This window comes from Notolepis coatsorum (assembly GCF_963971535.1).
Source record: "Notolepis coatsorum genome assembly, chromosome: 15".
In the NCBI taxonomy this organism is placed as follows: Eukaryota; Metazoa; Chordata; class Actinopteri; order Aulopiformes; family Paralepididae; genus Notolepis; species Notolepis coatsorum.
The window spans coordinates 47130906-47149520 of NC_140179.1; the positions used below are offsets into that span (position 1 = coordinate 47130906).

The 18615-nt window shown below is 44.2% G+C and overlaps 1 long non-coding RNA gene across 1 annotated transcript in view; it reads right to left on the minus strand.

Moving 5' to 3' along the window:
- Nucleotides 1-18615, minus strand: part of LOC311241950 — a 34007-nt gene that overhangs the window by 14667 nt on the left and 725 nt on the right. The gene's annotated exons all lie outside the window — the stretch shown is intronic.

Consider the following 18615-nt stretch of genomic DNA (forward strand, 5'->3'; position numbering starts at 1 on the left):
CAGAAAGGAGCTGACAACTCATAAAACGTCCCCGGCCGACACAAGCCCTTACTAGGGCTAAACGGGGCTAGTTAGGAGGTAAGAGGTTAGCTCTTTACTCTTTAGACTGGTTTAAGCTATAAGGATCACACAGGGCTGTCCATGGTTGTTACTGTATTGTATTCCCTATGAAACAGTGGTGGTTTGGTTTATTTGATTTGATGTTCTAATGAGTTATGAGAGATCTTTATTTTATGTTAAACCGCCTCAAAGTGAGTATTTTCTTTTTTTTGTGAATGTTTGTTTTATTCTTTACTTGTATGAATTGCTTGAATGGGAAATGTTTTATATGATATTTTCAAAAATAAAAATAAATCAAGTTAAATAAGGAGGCTCATGACCTGAAGGTCGCCAGTTCAAATCCCAGCAGGTATATAATCTTAGTGGGGGAAGAGAATGATTCACACCGGTAGTTAAACAGTAATGATTAACCTTCACCTGAGGCTGCAGGTTGTAGACCATTAGTTATTTTAGCCTACATTTATTAAACTAGACACTGGCCTGATTACTAAACAAAGGAGAGACAGAGGAATGTGTGAATGAATGTAGGAATGAGTGAGGTCATGTTGGAATGCCCCACTGTATGTGTGTTCGTCTCTGTGTATGTATGTGTGTGTGTGTGTGTGTGTTTATGCGTGTGTGAATGTGTGTGTGTATGCGTGTGTGTATGTGTGTGTGTATGCGTGTGTGTATGCGTGTGTGAATGTGTGTGTGTATGCGTGTGTGTATGTGTGTGTGTATGCGTGTGTGTATGCGTGTGTGTATGCGTGTGTGTATGTGTGTGTGTAAGTGATGCGAGGCAGAGAGAGAGAGCGAGGGAGAGAGGAGGAATAGACTGGATTAAAGCGATGAATGAGTGCTGCCTTGAAAGATATAAACACAAACAGCTCTATCTCCCTCTCTGTATCTCTCTCTCTCTGCGTGGTGCTCTCTCTATATCTCTTTCTCTCTATCTGTATCTCCCTATGTCTCTATTTATCTCTCTCTTTTTCTCTCTCTGTCTCTCTCTTTTTCTGTATCACTCTTTCACAGGATTTATCAGTAGGCTACTGGGCAGCTCCAAGGTGAGTGTGTATAAAGGCCGAGAGATATGAGTCAATGTCGGCTGTTGCCCATCTGGGAGCTAGACTGACATACTTGCATGTTTGTAATGTAGTTATAATCATGATCGATAATGGAATGCTCCGACCAAGCATCCAAGATGATAAATGGTAAATACGGAAGTATGTCAGAGGAACACGTACTTGGCCCAGGGCAGCGACCAATCACAGCTCTGCGTGATGTCAGCTCTGCGTCATGTCAGCTCAGGTTGACAGTTCTATAGGGCTGCGCGTTTTGGTCAGCTGCATGTAGCTGATAGCCGATTTGCGGGAGCGTGCCGCAACCTTTGCAACCACTTTGATGTCTGAGTATAGATTAGGCATAACTTTGTGTGCAAATTAAACTGAAATCTTGCCTGGGTAAATAAAGATTACGAAGGAACAAAAAATGTCATCGGAAAAGATACAGGCTAATTTAACGGGGGCTTTCAATTCCACATCATAAATATGTTTAGTTGGTCATGAATATGTTTAGTCTGGACACCTGGGATATCCTGGTTAATGTATGACACTGAGGGAAACATTTGAAGTCCTCAGTAACTCCATTTCTACTTCCTGGAACCATGTTGGCCTTTTTAGAACAATGTGAGCCAAAACTCAAGTTTAGAATTTGCTATGATTTGGAATTTCACTGCCTGAGGAAATTAGAAGCATTAGTTTTCCCCTCGTCCTGGCAGTAGGCTCTACGGTGGGAATGTGATTTAGAAATGAATGACACACAAGTTCTGGTTTCAAAGACATGGATTAAACCGGGTCCTATACCCAATAACAACCCTCTCTCTCCCTCCCCCGCTCTCTCTCTCTCCACTTTTTCTCTGTTGCTCTCTCTAATCTATCTCTCTCTCGCCTGTTGCTCCCTCGTTTTCTCTTGTTCTTTGTCTCTCTAATGTAGGCCTGTCTTTCATTTACCCCCCCCTCTCTCTCTCTCTCCCACTCTCCACACTCTCACCCTAGCCAACACACACAAATATGCATAATGTCTAACACACACACACACACACCCCCCCCCCCACACACACACACACACACACACACACAATTTTTTAATAATTAAATTATGCAGAGTAAATCCACAAACCTACTTTAAATTCGGGACATGACAGGACATTTTGTCGCCACTTGCTGGTTAAAAAAAGACTTAGATCAGTAGCCACTGATATTCCACTTTACAGCAGTGTAAATATTGAAAACACTTGAGGGTATAATAATGATGATAATAATGAAGTAACTAGAAACAAAGGAGGAACTAAGAGTTAATTAAGAGTTAATTAACCATGAGTTACTCAAGGCTCAGACCTGATGTCCCAGGGCAGGCAAATCCTTCCAGAATGACTTCTACTTCACTTCCCAACGCAGTAAAGAACTAGAACCACTAGAACGTTCCATTTCAGTCTAAAACCCAGCGTTCCACCTGCTTCCCTCGAGTCCTAAAAGTAAAGTTAAATGTTGTCAGTTAAATAACATTTGTTCCCACGCTTCGTTAAAGGAACACGGCAACTTTTTGGGAAATTAGCTTATTTGCCAACTACCCTGGAGTTAGACAAGCAGATACATACCATTTTCTTCTCTGTGCATGCAAAAAACAACAGGGCTTTTGAGGTGAGGAAATCACTGCGCCCAGCAAGCAGTGTTTCGGCAAAGAATAGTTCTGCTTAGAAAACGAAAATTCTCAGAAAACAAAAATATCAAAAAATGTAATAATTCTCCACGTGGTAAATACATCTAGGGCTGAGCGATATGGCCTAAAAATAAAATACTCAGATAAAAAAGAATTTATCCGATTTACGATTTTAATCGATTTTTTTCTCTCTTGAAAACTAGAAACGCAAAGGAAATCATTCAAATAACCTTTGTTTTTATTTAACACACAAAATGTATCAAACCAAAATGAATTTGAAGTGCAAACCTAACTTTCATCAATCTTCACTTAAAAAAATTCATAATATCGCTATACTCATATAACTATGGTTATAGGATAACCGTATGTTATATTATCGTATAGCTTACGCTCTGCTCGTAGTGGAACACAGGAGCTGAGCAGAGCGGAAGCTCGACAAATGTACCCGCTGAGGCCCCCCACAACCAGCAGAACCGGGGAGGACCCGAGCCCCCGGACCCCCCTAGAGGGGGACGGGAGGGAATCAGATCCGACTGTGCGAAGAGGGTTTAGCAACTCAAACGCACAGGGTGAGCAGATTGTGGGACTTACCTTCACACAGAAGAACCCGCGACTACATAGGCGCTCATCCCACATGCCACCAGGGAACGAACGGGAAGAAAAAAAACTTTACAATCCCTAACAACACGGGGTCAAGGTCAAGAACCCAACCCTGTGGCAAGGCCGTAGCAGCGGAGCGCGAAGGAGGACCCAGCTCCAGGAACAGCCTGAGGGTCAGGACCCCCCGGAAAGGGGGCCTGGTGAGGCCAACGATGCCGCAGCATCGAGACCCCACCAGACGGTCACTAGTGACACCACCCCCCACATCACCAGCATATCGGACAGGGCCCATCCAAGAGCAGGCCCTTCCCCCCTACAGCACGCCACCCTGAAGCACTCCAAAGAGGCTACACCCCCACAACACAGTGGGACCAGGCAGCGCACGGGGGAGACAACCCTCAAAGAGGTTGATCCCTCAATCCAGGCAACAGGTCAAAAGCATAACTCGACCTGTGCCCGGAGCACTGCGGACTAGACAGGCGCCTAAGGGGTCTGCTGAGAACAGCACCCCGGCGGAAGGGGCGTTCGGTATGCTGTGCACCATGTCGCAGCCTCCACAAACAAACCCGACCCCCTAGAGAGGCCGAGGCAGAGAAGGCTGACATGATTGGCAGACGTCATGAAAGGTGCGGGGGCACACTCACAGGCAGACGGGGTCAAGTCCGGCCTAACCCGAGAGTCGACTCCGCTATCAACACACCGGGGAACCAACCACCTCCCTATGTTTAGTTTAACAGGAGGCGGTTGTTCCGATAACCCCCCCAAGAAAAAACTCCGAAACACAACTGTGGGTATACACCGGCTATACAGCAGTACAAGTGTTTCAGTTCTCAAGAAGGGGTTAACCCAGGCCAACAGGTCGACGAGAACGAGTCCGGACCTGGGCCCGGCGGACCGGGACGTACACAGGGATGCCAGAGGGATACAAAAGAACCACCTCGACAGCCCCCTCCCAGCCCCGCCAAGCAGGGGAAGAGAGGGGCGAAAAAGAATGGAGAAGGACCAGGCTCCTTAGCACAGCGCAAGGTACAACACAATATGGACCAAGCAACAGTGAAGGATAACACGCAGTGACATAACCACGAAACACCTCCATAACATCAAACCCTGCAACGCCCGGGCCAACCCGGCATTTTCTTCCCAAAAAAGCACAAGTCCTTCAGGGTACCAGAACAGCAGATCTGTGCCCCGGTGGACAACGGGTTAACTGACCTGGTCCGGCGCGACCACAACCAGTACCGTGTCCTAATCACGCCGCCATCCCCAGTCCCAGGAGGGGGGTAAGTACGCGTGTCGATCTAAAACATCACAGAGGGCGCAACCAAGACGGTCAGAACATGAATGCACCGCGCCCGGTGGCCCACCCCAAGGGCGTGAGACCCCTCCGCCAATGCTTTGATCTATTCCGGCATTTCCCCCCAGAGATGAATGAGAATTCGTCGAGACTAACCTAGTACACTGGCGCTCGGAAGAGATAAAATCTCCATCCTAGTTGCTCCATAAAAAACGCAGTTTCCATGATGAGCAACCAAGGCGCGCCAGCCCATGCGTGGTTCCACACAGAAGCACCCAGGGCCAGCACTATGTACACGTCGAGACCCAAAACACATCAATGGTAATTCTAACAAGAACCCAGATAACGTTCCCTCCAAGCCGCCTGGGAGAGCAGCAGGAAGCTGGCCAAGAGACACAGATATGGGTCCCATATGACGCGTCTGAGGGGAAAACACCCCTGTTAAAAACCTGCTCTGTATAAAAGAGAGGAGACAGGGAACCCCCAGAGAGACCTCCCATGTGAGTAATAATTGAAAAGATATATGTAACATTGAGCTACGTGACCAAAAGCTCAATACATATGCAACAGAGCGCAGAGCAGAAAACAAAGTTCTCACGCACCGCATAACCCAATCTTGACAATAACAGCAATCCACAACATGAAGCCTGAAAATAACTCACGGAAGTCTCACGACCAATAGAAACGCGCCCAGTGATGTACTCTATGGCGGGGGGAATTCCGTGACCCACCTGCCCAAATATGGCGTGGGACCAGGGAACTACCCCCCCCCCCCCTCTCCCTACCCTGTGACGCGCTGACCCAACAGCGTGACAGGAAAACCGAAGGACAGGAGGTCCAACCCCCTGGCCAACCAGAAAAAAAGGGGGGGAGGGGTTTATCAGTTCACCCCCTCATGACCCCACACCCCGGATACGATGAAAACAAACAAGCAGCGATGATACCAGTTTACCTAGCATGCTACATGAAAAGCGTATATCCACTAGGATAAGCTCAACCAACTGCACGCCAGCCACAGACGATAAACTCGTTTAAGGCTTTAGGCTCATGTGCGAACACGTCACCCGTGGTTATGTACTTCACCAAGTAAAGAAAAACACAGACGTTTAAAGAGAGGGTCAAGACCTTGGTACAAGCTATATATATGAATACTTCTGTAGGCAAACACTCTAACCAGGTTGTGGACTCTATGCCATGTTTCCCAAACGTAACAGAATACACACATTTCACTCTTACTATTGCAAGAAGAACACAGTCTTCTTCATGATGAGGGAAGACAAGTCTTTCGACGAGTGCTAGCCACAGGCCTTGCTAAGCACACATATATATAGCGACCAGAACAATTTACAAGAAACTGTCCTACTCTCTTAAGCAAACACACAACCCCACAGGTAGGTTTACACATCGTATCCCCAATATATAAATAGTGAATAAACACACAGTTTTATAACAAAAAACAGTCCCCCACCAGGAGGGACCTTTTATTTAGTAACAAAAAATGATATGTTGGGGAGCGCTCCTCCTCCATCTCTCTGCAGGCTGCCGTCATCTGCTGCATGGCCGACCCGAACAGCCCAGCATCGGAGAGGTGAGCAGGGGAGCAGGGGAATCCTCTTCTGTTCTGGCACCCGCGCCTGCTCCAGCCAAAGGTGGCGCTGGGATAGAGTGGCCAGGGCGCGCTCCTTCCCGGCGGCTATCGCCTGCAGCTGGGTAAGGTGCAGGATGGCTCCAGCCGCCTGGGCGTAAAGATATTGCTGATGGTCATCCAATACCGACCCGCCCACCATCATCCCCAACATGTAGCGCGCTAGCTGCGTGATGTTAGAAGTCGCAGCTAGGCTCTGAGTCGCGGCGATGTACGCCTGGTCACTCCAATTAGCCATCTGCCTAGCTGATTTCCCTTGGGGAACCGGCTTTCGCAACGGCTCCCACACCATTTTGGGACAAAGTATGGATGCCATCGGGCTATCAAGCCGAGGCACCCCATCCTTTAGCCCCTGGACAAACCCGCCACCCGCGTGACTGGCACGTAGGCGGGGGTAAGGCCAGTGATGCGGGAGATTACCTGTCCCTGTTTCACGTAAGCCTCCATTGATGGGAAGAATGGGCAGACAACGCCCGTCTCTCTCACAGGACGACGTTGCCAGAGATGACCTATCATGTCATCAGGAACAGGTGCAGGCAGAGGCTGCGGCATCACCACGCCATTAGCGGCTGCGGCGGCCGCTATGAGCTCGGGGAACAAGGCAAGCAACTCCCCTTGCGTACCTCCCTACACGACACTCGCGTCCCTCGCGTACGGGAGGCTGCCATGTGGGGCGCCACCATCCGACGCGGCAGATAGCTGGGCATCTTGTCTCAGGGTCGGAGGTTCTAACCCAACACCGGAGAACAAGGGACCCCAAGGAGACGCAACACTCCCTGCCACACCCCGAGGGGGAGAATGATACGTCTCCACTGGGGCATCGAACAAGAGCGCTCACGCCCCCTCCATGTGATCCTCAGTCTCTATCGGAAATGGAGACAAGGCAAGAGCACTCTCGTCCGGCTCCAGCACAACCTCAAAGCCTGGCCGTTCGCCCCTGCAGCTCGCCGCCCTACGACGGGAGCGAGCAGAGGCGAAGAGTCTGCCTCGCAAATCCCCAGCCACCAGAGGAGCTGTCGGCCTGTCGGCCGACTGTCCACTGGCGGGGGAACCAGGGCCGGAACCAGGCCATCTCACGGGAGACGGCGGCTCAACGGCCCCTCGGAGAGGCAAACTCACCACCGGGCGCCGCCCAGGCGCACCTGGCTGCCACGACCGCGGAGCCAGAGACGCCCCACGACGCACGGAGGACGCGGCAATGGAGAAGCGCTGGTGAAGGGTGACGTTGTGAGCGCTCGAACCCTCCGAAGGTGCAGACATTATGTCTTAGCTTTTCTCGTAAATTGGCGAGAGAGAGAGAAAAATAAGATACAATGTCCACGTAGCTCCTTTCCAACAACTATTTCGGCACTAAACTCAAGTGGTGTATACAGACACTTGTCGGTGATGAAAATAGGGAAGGAGCTGTTAGTATGGCCACGTCCCCACTTATGTAGAGGAGGGGATGTGGGTGTGGCCAGGCGGATGGGTGTGTACATGTGGAGACATTTTATTCAGAAATAGAATGAAAGGGATAAGGTTCCACTACGAGCAGAGCGTAAGCTATACGATAATATAACTTGCTTTTTCACCAAACTTCACTTAAAACAAATAAAAGGTGCCTCTTGATCATCAAACAAGAATGAATGTCCCTATTGGGATTAATAAAGTGCAAATCTAACTTTCACCAAACATCACTTTTTGTAAAATAAAAGGTGACTCAAAAAATAAAGAAATAAGTTTACATTTTTTTTTTATCGATTTAGATTTTCATCCTAAATCATTCATTCGAATTAATCGATTAAATCGATTAATCGCCCAGCCTTAGTCACAACACGTTTACAGGACAGTTTTGGAGTTGTATTTCGTGACTGTTGGGAACTAGGCTACACTGGCACACCTACTTCCAGTGAATGACGCTAAGATAGGCTTACGGTGCGGCTGTTCCCTAAGCCTAATGCATGCACAGAGAAGAAAAGGGTATGTATCTGCTTGTCTAACTCCAGGGTAGATGGCAAATAAGCGAATTTCCCAAAAGGTTGGCGTGTAACGGGGTGAACATGTTTGCTGAATACTGCTCTGCTGATATACATGTTGTAATTTGCAAACTAAAACCCAATAAATACATTGTTAAAAAAAAAAGTTTGCCGTGTTCCTTTAACTATATATAGCAGCGATGGGGACTCGAGTCTGCGACTTGGACTCGAGTCGCATTTAAGCCGCACACACATATGACTTGAGACTCGACTCGGACTCGAGATTTGGGACTTGTGAACAGTCTTTATTATTTAATTTTTTTAAGGAAATGTTGACGAGTTGAATGTTTTATTCCCTACCTTATTATCACGTGTGCGCATGGCCACAGATGTAAGCTGCAGCAACAACACCATGATTGGAGGGTGCTGTCCAGTGGTGCTGAAATCCTGTGCAGTGGCTAGCACACAGTGGCTGCTGTGCCATTTGTCATAAACTTTGGCTATAATAACTTCAACGTCTATGGTATCCAAATGAAGGATGCTGGATCAACCATATCAAACTTTATCAGGCACCTGAAAGTGTGTTAGGTCAGCCACTTGTGAAAGTTAATGTTAGCACCTATGGGTGGTTAGCAAACATGGTTAGTTCAGCATCAGCTATCTAACGTTAGCTCACTACTAGCTTTGCAGCTAAGGGAGGTTTACTTAATTGGCATTCGCTGAATATTTTTAAGATGAGTGTGTGTTTGTATGTTTGTCACACTTGTTCGCATAGAGTGCTAGCTTTGCCATGGTTATTTGCCCAAAATTCACAAGGATCTTCATAACCCACCAGGTCGACCTATTGTGGCTGGTATCGAGTCACTTACAGAACCTATCTCAAAATTTGTTGACTCACACCTTAAAGAATTGGCTGCAGCACAACCTGGTTATTTAAAGGACACTACCGACTTTCTAAGTAAGTTCAAGTTTCAAGTTTCTTTAATAGTTGTCATACAGAAGTACAGAATACTTTTGTACAAAATGCTTCTTACTGTTGCGCTCCAGAGACTGTGCATGACAAGATAAGTATGAAATAAAAACATAGTAAAAATTAGAAGAAAAAAAAAAAGAGGTCACAGTGTTCAGTTTAGACATATGTACAATGTTCGTAGACGTAGTTACCATACAATATACAATACTGTGCAGTGTACTAATATACAATACTATATAGTGCAAGGCATAAATGGACGAGGTGCAGTTTAGGTACAATTCACAGTAGGTGTACGAGTTGTAGTGCAAATCCTTTATCAATAAATATAAAGTGTAAGTGTGTTTGTGTGATCTAAAGTGTGGAGAGTGGGTGCTGCAGTGTGTTGTTTGTTTGAGTGAGTGTGTGTGTGCGTGTGGGTGTGTGTGCTGTGTGCATTTGATGGTTGTTGCATAGTGATTATTGTTCGTTTAGCGATTATTGTTCGTTTAGCAGCCTGATGGCCTGGGGATAGAAGCTCCTTCTGAGTCTTTCTGTGCTCGCCATAAGACTCCGGTATCGCTTGCCTGACGGCAGCAGTTCAAAGAGGCAGTTGTTCGGGTGGCTCGAGTCCTTAATAATTCTCTTAGCCTTCCCCTTGCACCGCTTGTTGTAAATGTTCTGGAGGGTGGGAAGCCCCCCTCTAATTGTGCGTTCGGCTGAACGTGTCACTCTTTGTAGTCTGCTACGGTCTTGTGCAGTGCTATTCCCAAACCAGGAGGTGATGTTGCCGGTCACTGTATGAGTGCAGTATAGAAGCTACTGATATTTTGTGTACTATGGATGTTTCTAGTTTATATCCTAGCATCCCACATATTGATGGGTTAAGTGCATGTAGATATTATTTGGATCAGAGAATAGAGCTACATCCCTCTACCGAGGCATTAATATCATTGACTCAGGAAGTCCTTAATAAGAATTATTTTCGTTTTCAGGATCAATATTATTTACAGAAAAGAGGCCTAGCTATGGGCAGCCCGGTAGCGGTTAATATGGCCAACTGTTTTATGTCGAAGTTTGAGTCTGAATGTATTTTCAATAATAATCCATATGTTGGACACATTAAAGCCTATTGGAGGTATATTGATGATTTATTTTTTGTATGGTCAGGCACTAAAGAGGCTCTAGAAGAGTTCCATTTTTGATACACAAGCCAAGGAGCTTTGTCAGAACTTTAGATCTAGAGGATATAGTGAGGCCCTTATTGAGAATTCTCTTAATAAAACTAAACAGATAAACAGACAATCCCTTTTTACACATAAAGACAAAGTAAAAAGCAACTCAGTAGCATTGGTGTCCACCTTCAGCCCTATTTCTAGAGATATGCGTGATATTGTGAACAAATACTGGTACATTTTAAAGTCAGATCCTAAGATCGGAGGTGTGTTCCAGGAACCACCCAAATACTTCTACAAACAGCAACCTAACTTAAGGGACCAGTTAGTTAAAACAGATTTTCCCAAAAAATTTACCCATTTTATGGCTAATATTCCAAATGGCAATTTTCCATGTTTGTCTTGTACCCAGTGTCATAGCATGATTAAAGAGAAATTTTATTTACAACCAAGTACAGGTAGGAGTATCGCTGTTAGAGGTTTTTTAATTCTGATTTTGTTGTTTACTTGCTTAAATGTCCTTGCAACCTTTACTATGTTGGAAAAACATAACATAATTGAATTTCGGAGCACAAATGTTCTATAAGAAGAAATGACATATTTGGACCCTTATTACTAAATATGATCTTATACTCAGTCAAAGAGGGAAGCTTCATTGAACACCAAAATACCGCACTCATCTCAGTTCTTCACAAAAAAGACAAAGACCCCACTGAATGCGGTAGTTACCGTCCTTTAAGCCTCCTCGGAACCGATGTCAAACTGTACTCTAAGATATTAGCCATCAGATTGCAAAAGCATATGACGTCTTTAGTTCATACGGACCAAACAGGCTTCATAAAAGGTCGCCTGATCAATGATAACATAAGGCGAATACTGCACGTACTAGATACAGACAAAGAGGACATCACACCTAAGGCGATACTATCCCTGGATGCTATGAAAGCATTTGACAGGTTGGAATGGTCGTTTCTATGGGCAGTATTGGAAAGGATGGGGTTAGGAAAAGGTTTTATTGATATGATTAAAGTACTATACAAGGACCCATCGGCCATGATTACAACAGGCACAATCATCTCCAAAATCTTTCCGGTATCACGCTCTGCCAGACAGGGTTGCCCTCTTAGTCCCGGACTATTCAATTTATCATTAGAGCCTTTAGCACAATATATAAGACAATCCCAATCCATAGAACCAATCGTAATCAAGGGCACACAACAAAAAATTAGTTTATATGCGGACGACGTAATATTGTTCATGCAAAACCCCAACACCACATTGCCTCATCTGCTCAAGTTGATTGAGAACTTTGGTGATTTATCGGGATTTAAGATAAATTGGCCGAAGTCGGCTTTCCTTCCACTTAACACCCCTGCAAAAAAAGATATAACCCTCCCAGGTGCGATACCGATGGTAAAACATTTCAGATGCTTGGGAGTGGAAATATTCCCCACCATAAGACAAACGGTGAAGCACAATTACACAAAAATACAGAACAAAATCAAGGACGACCTGGACAGGTGGGCAAAACTTAAAAACTCAGTACAGGCAAGGGTATCAATAGTTAAGATGGATGTATTACCAAGAATCAATTTCTTCAGCTCAATGCTTCCGTTACCTCCTCCAGAGGGCTACTGGAAAAGATTACAAACCTCCACATACAAATTTATTTGGAATAACAAACCACCTCGCATAAAAAGATCCACCGCACAGAGAAGTAAAGCAGACGGTGGCATGGCAGTCCCAGATTTTTTACAATATTTTAATGCCTTCACATTAAGACCATTGAAGAAGATATGGTTTGACCCCGAGGCTTTGGTATCTTGGAGAAAATTAGAAGAAAACATAGTAGCCCCACAGAGATTGAAAGACATAGCATACACTAAACTTTCAATCAAGCATTGTGAGCGAGAATTTGGCCCAATAATAACCCACGCAATCAGGACATGGCGGGAAACACAAAGGAAATTTCCTAACAATCAAGTATGGCATAATCACACTCCCATATTCAATAACAATGCTCTCTTAATGGGAAAACGACCTATAAGATTCCCTGTATGGGAAGAAAGAGGCATACACTCATTAGGGGATATTTTTAATAACAAGGGCCTCTGTAGTTATGTCGAAATATGCATAAAGTTTAACCTCACCGAGTCCACATGGCTTTTTTACATACAGTTACGACTTTGTATGAGATCTCACGGTGTTCCATTACACATACCAATTGAACACCACAGATACCACAAATTTTTCTATGAAAGAGATACATTGGGAGGTTTTGTATCAGGTTTTTATTATCAATTACTAACGTCCTCGTACGAAACCCTTCAACTAGACAATGTCTGGAGGAGGGATATACCAGACCTGGAAAATGACTTTGATTGGCAAGGAGCCTGGGCAAATGTCCGACTTACATCAAGGAACCCGGATCATCAACAAATCAATCTGAACTATATTCACAGAACATACTTGACTCCTATAAGGCTGTGCAAAATGGGGCTTATACAAGACTCCAAATGCTCCCAATGTACAAATGGGGACGAAGGAACATTTATGCACATGTATTGGGACTGCCCACCAGTTAAGGCATTCTGGAAAGATGTGTCCCAACAATTATCAATACTCGTATTTTGGAATATACCTGTACACCCCGCGGTATTGCTATTGAATGATGTTTTTGAGTTTGCAGTGAACCCACAACTAAAAAGATTGGTTTTATCGGGTATCACAGTAGCTAAAAAACTGATTGCATCACGTTGGTTTCAACCGGAAAAAATGTGCCGGAAAGTGTGGTTTCTTACATATCTTGATGTGATATATCAAGAAATATCAACAGCAAGAATTCTGGGGCTCAATGAATCCAAAATGTTAATGTGGTTAGAAGTGGTGGAGAGAATAAAAGCTAGCCTATAATGGTGATGTCTGGTTAGGAGTGAGGGATAATGGAGGTACTATCCAAGAGGGGGTCCGGGAGGGGGGGATTTGAGCTGGAGCATATGTGTGTAGGGTTTTAGAAAATAGGTATTAGGGGTATATTATATACTAACATTTATATAATTGTAACTTCGCTGGATATACACGGTATACGGTTAAAATGTTATTATTGACTATTTTTGTTTTATCCTGTTTCTGTACTTGCATATATTTTAACCACCTTTACTGAAAGTTTCATTATACATTGTGTGTTGAGTACTGACTTTTAATAAGTTTTGTTTTGCAATAATAAAAAAAATTAAAAAAAAAAAAAAGAAGAAATGACGAGAAGTCTTCAGTTGCAAGGCACTTTAATAAGTTAGGACATGATATTTCTGGCTTAAAATACATGGGTATAGAGAAGGTCTTGAGACCACCAAGAGGTGACGACAGAGACAGGCTCTTGCTACAAATGGAATGCTTTTATATTCATTTTCTGGATTGTCTAGAGCCTAGAGGCCTCAATGAGGAAAATGTTTTGACCTGTTTCATTTGATTATTTCATTTCATTCGATTGTTTACTATTTTCATTTATCATTCTTTATATTTATAATTGAAAGATGGCTTATATAGGTCATGAGTGTTTATGTTTAGAGTTTAAGATGTAGGCCTACTCTGTATAAAATATATATAACTATATATATAGATATATCTCTTTGTGATTTACTGTTTCTTTTTTATTTACACGCTTCTTTTTGATTTACATAATTCTGAAAAGGTTGTGCTTGTAAGTGGTATTTTGTACTTTTTTACAGATCTCTTGTGGGAATGTGTTGTCACTTCCTATGTTGTCACTTCCTGTTTGACTTGTATATACTAGGGTCACTTACCCTTCATGCTTCATGCAAGCCATTCTGAAGAAGGTGTGTTCACACCGAAACGTCATGATTACAGGCTGCCAATAAATTTGGAAAAACCTGGAGTGCGTGCCTGGACATTGTTTCCCTATTTTTATGTATGAAAATGGTCAGGTAATCATCCACGTTCCACTGTCACCATCTGCTGGCTAACATAAACCGAGAGAAAGACCATGTTAATTATTAACGTCAGCTACAGACAGGTTACAGGTTTATTGTTGACCACATAACGTTACTGGCTTATTGTATTATCATTACACTGGGTTTGAGAGGCTAGAGCAGCGGTTCTCAAACTATGGGTTGTGACCCAAAATGGGGTCGTGGGGTTGTGCATTATTGATAACATAGTGCTGAAATAAAAATAATTATAATAAATATGCATGATCAAGTTCAACGTGTGCTTTTATTTTGATATTCATTAATTCCACGTTGAAATTACACTATACATTAAGTGTGGGATCGCCAAAAGAAATCCTAAATAAAATGGGGTTGTGGTATAAAAAAGCTTCAAGTACCTGGGGGTCCACATCTCAGAGGACCTGACATGGACAACACACATAGACTCAGTCGTAAAGTAGTCAAAGCAGCGCCTCTACCACCTGAGACAGTTAAGGAAGTTCAGAGTATCGGGGAAGATACTCCAGTCCTTCTACTCCGGAACTGTAGAGAGCATCTTGTCTGGAAACATCACTGCCTGGTATGGAAACAGCACGGCACAGGACAATAAGGCCCTACAGAGAGTGGTGCACTCAGCTGAGCGTACTACGGGTATTGCACTACCACCCCTGCAGGTCTTATATAACAAGAGGGGCAAATCCAGAGCCTGCAGAATAATGAAAGATCCTCACCACCCCAACAACAGCCTGTTCAAGCTGCTGCGGTCAGGCAAACGCCTGCGAACACCAGCAACTACTGTAGGACAGAGAGACTTCGGCTCAGCTTCTTCCCCCAGGCCAGCAAAGTCTTGAACACTGAACTCTCCATACACAAGCACACAACACACACACATAACACACACACTGTATACGCTCACACACTAGCAGTCACTTTAGCATGAACACACACACACACACACATGCTGCACACGCTCACACTCAACGTTCACTTTACACAATGAAAAGGTCACTTTAAAAACAAGAACGGGTGTGGTTCTTGTATAGTAAACAGATGGATATAGCAAGCTAGCATAACTGTAGATTGTATAGTATAGCATAGCATTGTATAGTAGTGTACATAAGACCCAGTGCCTCATCCAACAGTGTATTGCACTATCGCAGGACCTTAGCATGTCTTACCATGCTTTTTGTAAAATGTATACATTATACCTGTTATGTCTTATTTTTATTACTTGTATTATTGCACAAATGTCTATTCTCATCCTATTCTTATTACTGTATTATTGCACAATCGCTGCGGGCATGCCCCCCCCCCCCCCCCGCATTTCAATGTATGCTTGTATGCCGTGACAAATAAAACTCTTGACTTGACTTGACTTACAGTAACCAAATACTTGACGACTTGGACTTAACACTTGACTTGGACTTATGACCAAAGACTTGAGACTTGACTTGGACTTGCCCCTCAAAGACTTAACACTTGACTTGGACTTATGACCAAAGACTTGAGACTTGACTTGGACTTGCTAAGAATGAGTTGTGAGCCTCTGTGAATATAGTTCCTCATTATGTCCACAGCTACTAACCTAAGGCCATATTCAAATGTTTGAAGTAATGTCTAAAATAAGGCTGCACCATATATCCATCTTTAATTTACATTGAAGCCTGTGGTGGCCTTAACAACACCATATAGACAGGAAAGAGAAAACCATAGAATAGAATAGAAGAAATAATTGAGGATATTTTTATTGGTTGGTTGATAGATAGATAGATCAGATAGAAGTGATCATTATATGATATTCTGTACCCGCAAAAAGCTAAAACAAAAGGCTGGCTGTCACAAAACAGTCACATCTAGAGACCTCAAAACCTAGCGAGGCCTTTAACCTTGAACTGGAGAGTCTGGACTGGTCAGATGAGCTCAATGGTACACTGGTTGAAGAAACATGGCCTGGTTTCAAAACCAAATTTTCAACAATACTAAACAACATGGCCCCCCTAAGAACCACCAGGGTAAAAAATCGCGCTGAGCCGTGGATGCACACTGAAATACTGACCGCTATGAAAACCAGAGACAAAAAATGCTCTGAGTTTCGTAAAAGTCAGTCAAAGCTTACCAAAAGCACGAGCAGTGAACTCCAAGCCCACGTGACTGAACTCAAACTGGAAAGAAACAGACTAAGAAATGACGTAAACTCCATGATCAAAACAGCAAAAAAAAAAATCATCAATGACAAAACCGAGGAAAACAAAAACAAACCACGTGAACTTTGGAAATTACTCAATAACCAACTGGGTGCAGTAAAAAACTTAAAACCAGATTCTCAAACATAAACATAAAGACGGACAACACGCTCATCACAGACAAGCTGGATGTAGCCAATTACTTAAACAGTTTCTTCACAAACATAGCCACAACACTGGTAAACAAACTACCCTCCCACTCAGGGCAGTATGGGGTAGAACACAATAAACACATAGTAGCATACTACAAGAACCTAGGGGTCCACAAAGACGACTTCAAACTGGAAATGGTAACAACAGATGAGGTACTCAAAAAACTGAGTGCCCTCCAACCTAACAAGGCCACTGGCCATGACAACATCCCCTCCAAATTCCTCAGAGACTCAGCAGCCGCCATCACCCCAGTCATCACACACATAATAAACCTCTCCATAAAACAGGGAAACGTCCCCAAGGACTTCAAAATTGCGAGAGTAACACCCCTGCACAAAAAAGGCAGTAAATTAGACCCTGGCAACTACCGCCCTGTTTCTATCCTAACCTCCATCTCGAAAGTCATGGACATTTTTTTATACGAACAGGTCGAAAAATACCTTGCGGAAAAAAATCTAATCTACCAATTCCAATCTGGCTTCAGAACATGCCACTCCACTGACACATGCCTTCTCTATTTAAACAACCACATCAAACAAGAGGTGGACGCGGGCAAATACTGCGGCATGGTCATGCTGGGCCTACAAAAGGCCTTCGACACTGTCAATCACACCATTCTGATTGACAAGCTAAAAGCAATTGGTTTTGATAGTCTATCAGTGAGCTGGATGCAATCCTACCTGGAGGGGAGAGAGCAGATGGTGGAGGTAAACGGTACCCTATCCCCCCCCCTCACAGTGAGCTGTGGTGTTCCACAAGGAAGCATACTAGGTCCGCTACTGTTCCTAATTTATGCAAATGACATGTCCTGCTGGTCTCTGACAAGAACAAGTTACAGGTTGAAAAAACCCTCAGCTCAGAACTAGGCAAAATCTGCATATGGCTCGCTGATAACAAACTATCATTACACATGGGCAAAACAGAGTCCATTCTCTTCGGTTCAAATAACAAACTCAGCAAGACCGACGGCTTTTCAGTTACAGTGGGTGACAATATTGTCACAAGGAAAGAAGATATTACCTACCTGGGTTCCATCCTAGAGGCAAATCTTTCCTGTGACAAAATGGCATCCAATGTAATAAAAAAAGTCAACCAACGAACACGATTCTTGTACCGGATCTCCTCACTGGTAAACAAGAATACCCTGAAGACTCTGGCAGGAGCACTCATTCAAGGGTACTACGACTATGCGTGCACCTCATGGTACCAAAGCACCTCAAAGGCGCTAAAAACAAAATTACAAACATCTCAAAACAAACTGGTCAGACTACTGCTTGACCTTACTCCTAGAACCCACCTCACCCCTGCCCACTTTGACAACCTAGGATGGCTTAGAGTAGACGACAGAGTACAGCAACTTGCAATGGGCCTGGTCTACAAGATACACTACACGACCAAGGTACCCATGTACATGTCAAAATACTTCCCAAAGGTCAGTGAATACCACGATCACAACACCAGAGGGAGCTCCACAAATCATGTTAAACCCAGATTCGGCTCAAACAAGGGACTAAACACGTTTAGCAATTATGCCACATCAATGTGGAACGCCCTACCCACAGCTGTAAAGGAATGTGAATCACTACCCACTTTCAAAAACACTCTCAAAAAACACCTACGGGAGACTGCAATTCTAAACTGGCCCCTGTAAATGTCCTAACACAACCCCCCCCAATGTACAGTAAATTACCAAGTATGGTCTTGTCAATATTCCAATGTACAGTTTTGCTTGTTCAGTTGTACAGTGTCCCCCCCCCACCCCTCCTACCCAACCCCCCCCCCCCCCCCCCCCCCACCCACCTAACCACCTCCAATGTACAGCCCCCCCCCCCCACCTACCCAACCTCCTCCAATGTACAGTTTATATGTCAAATGTATATACTCTCTTTTCTGGACT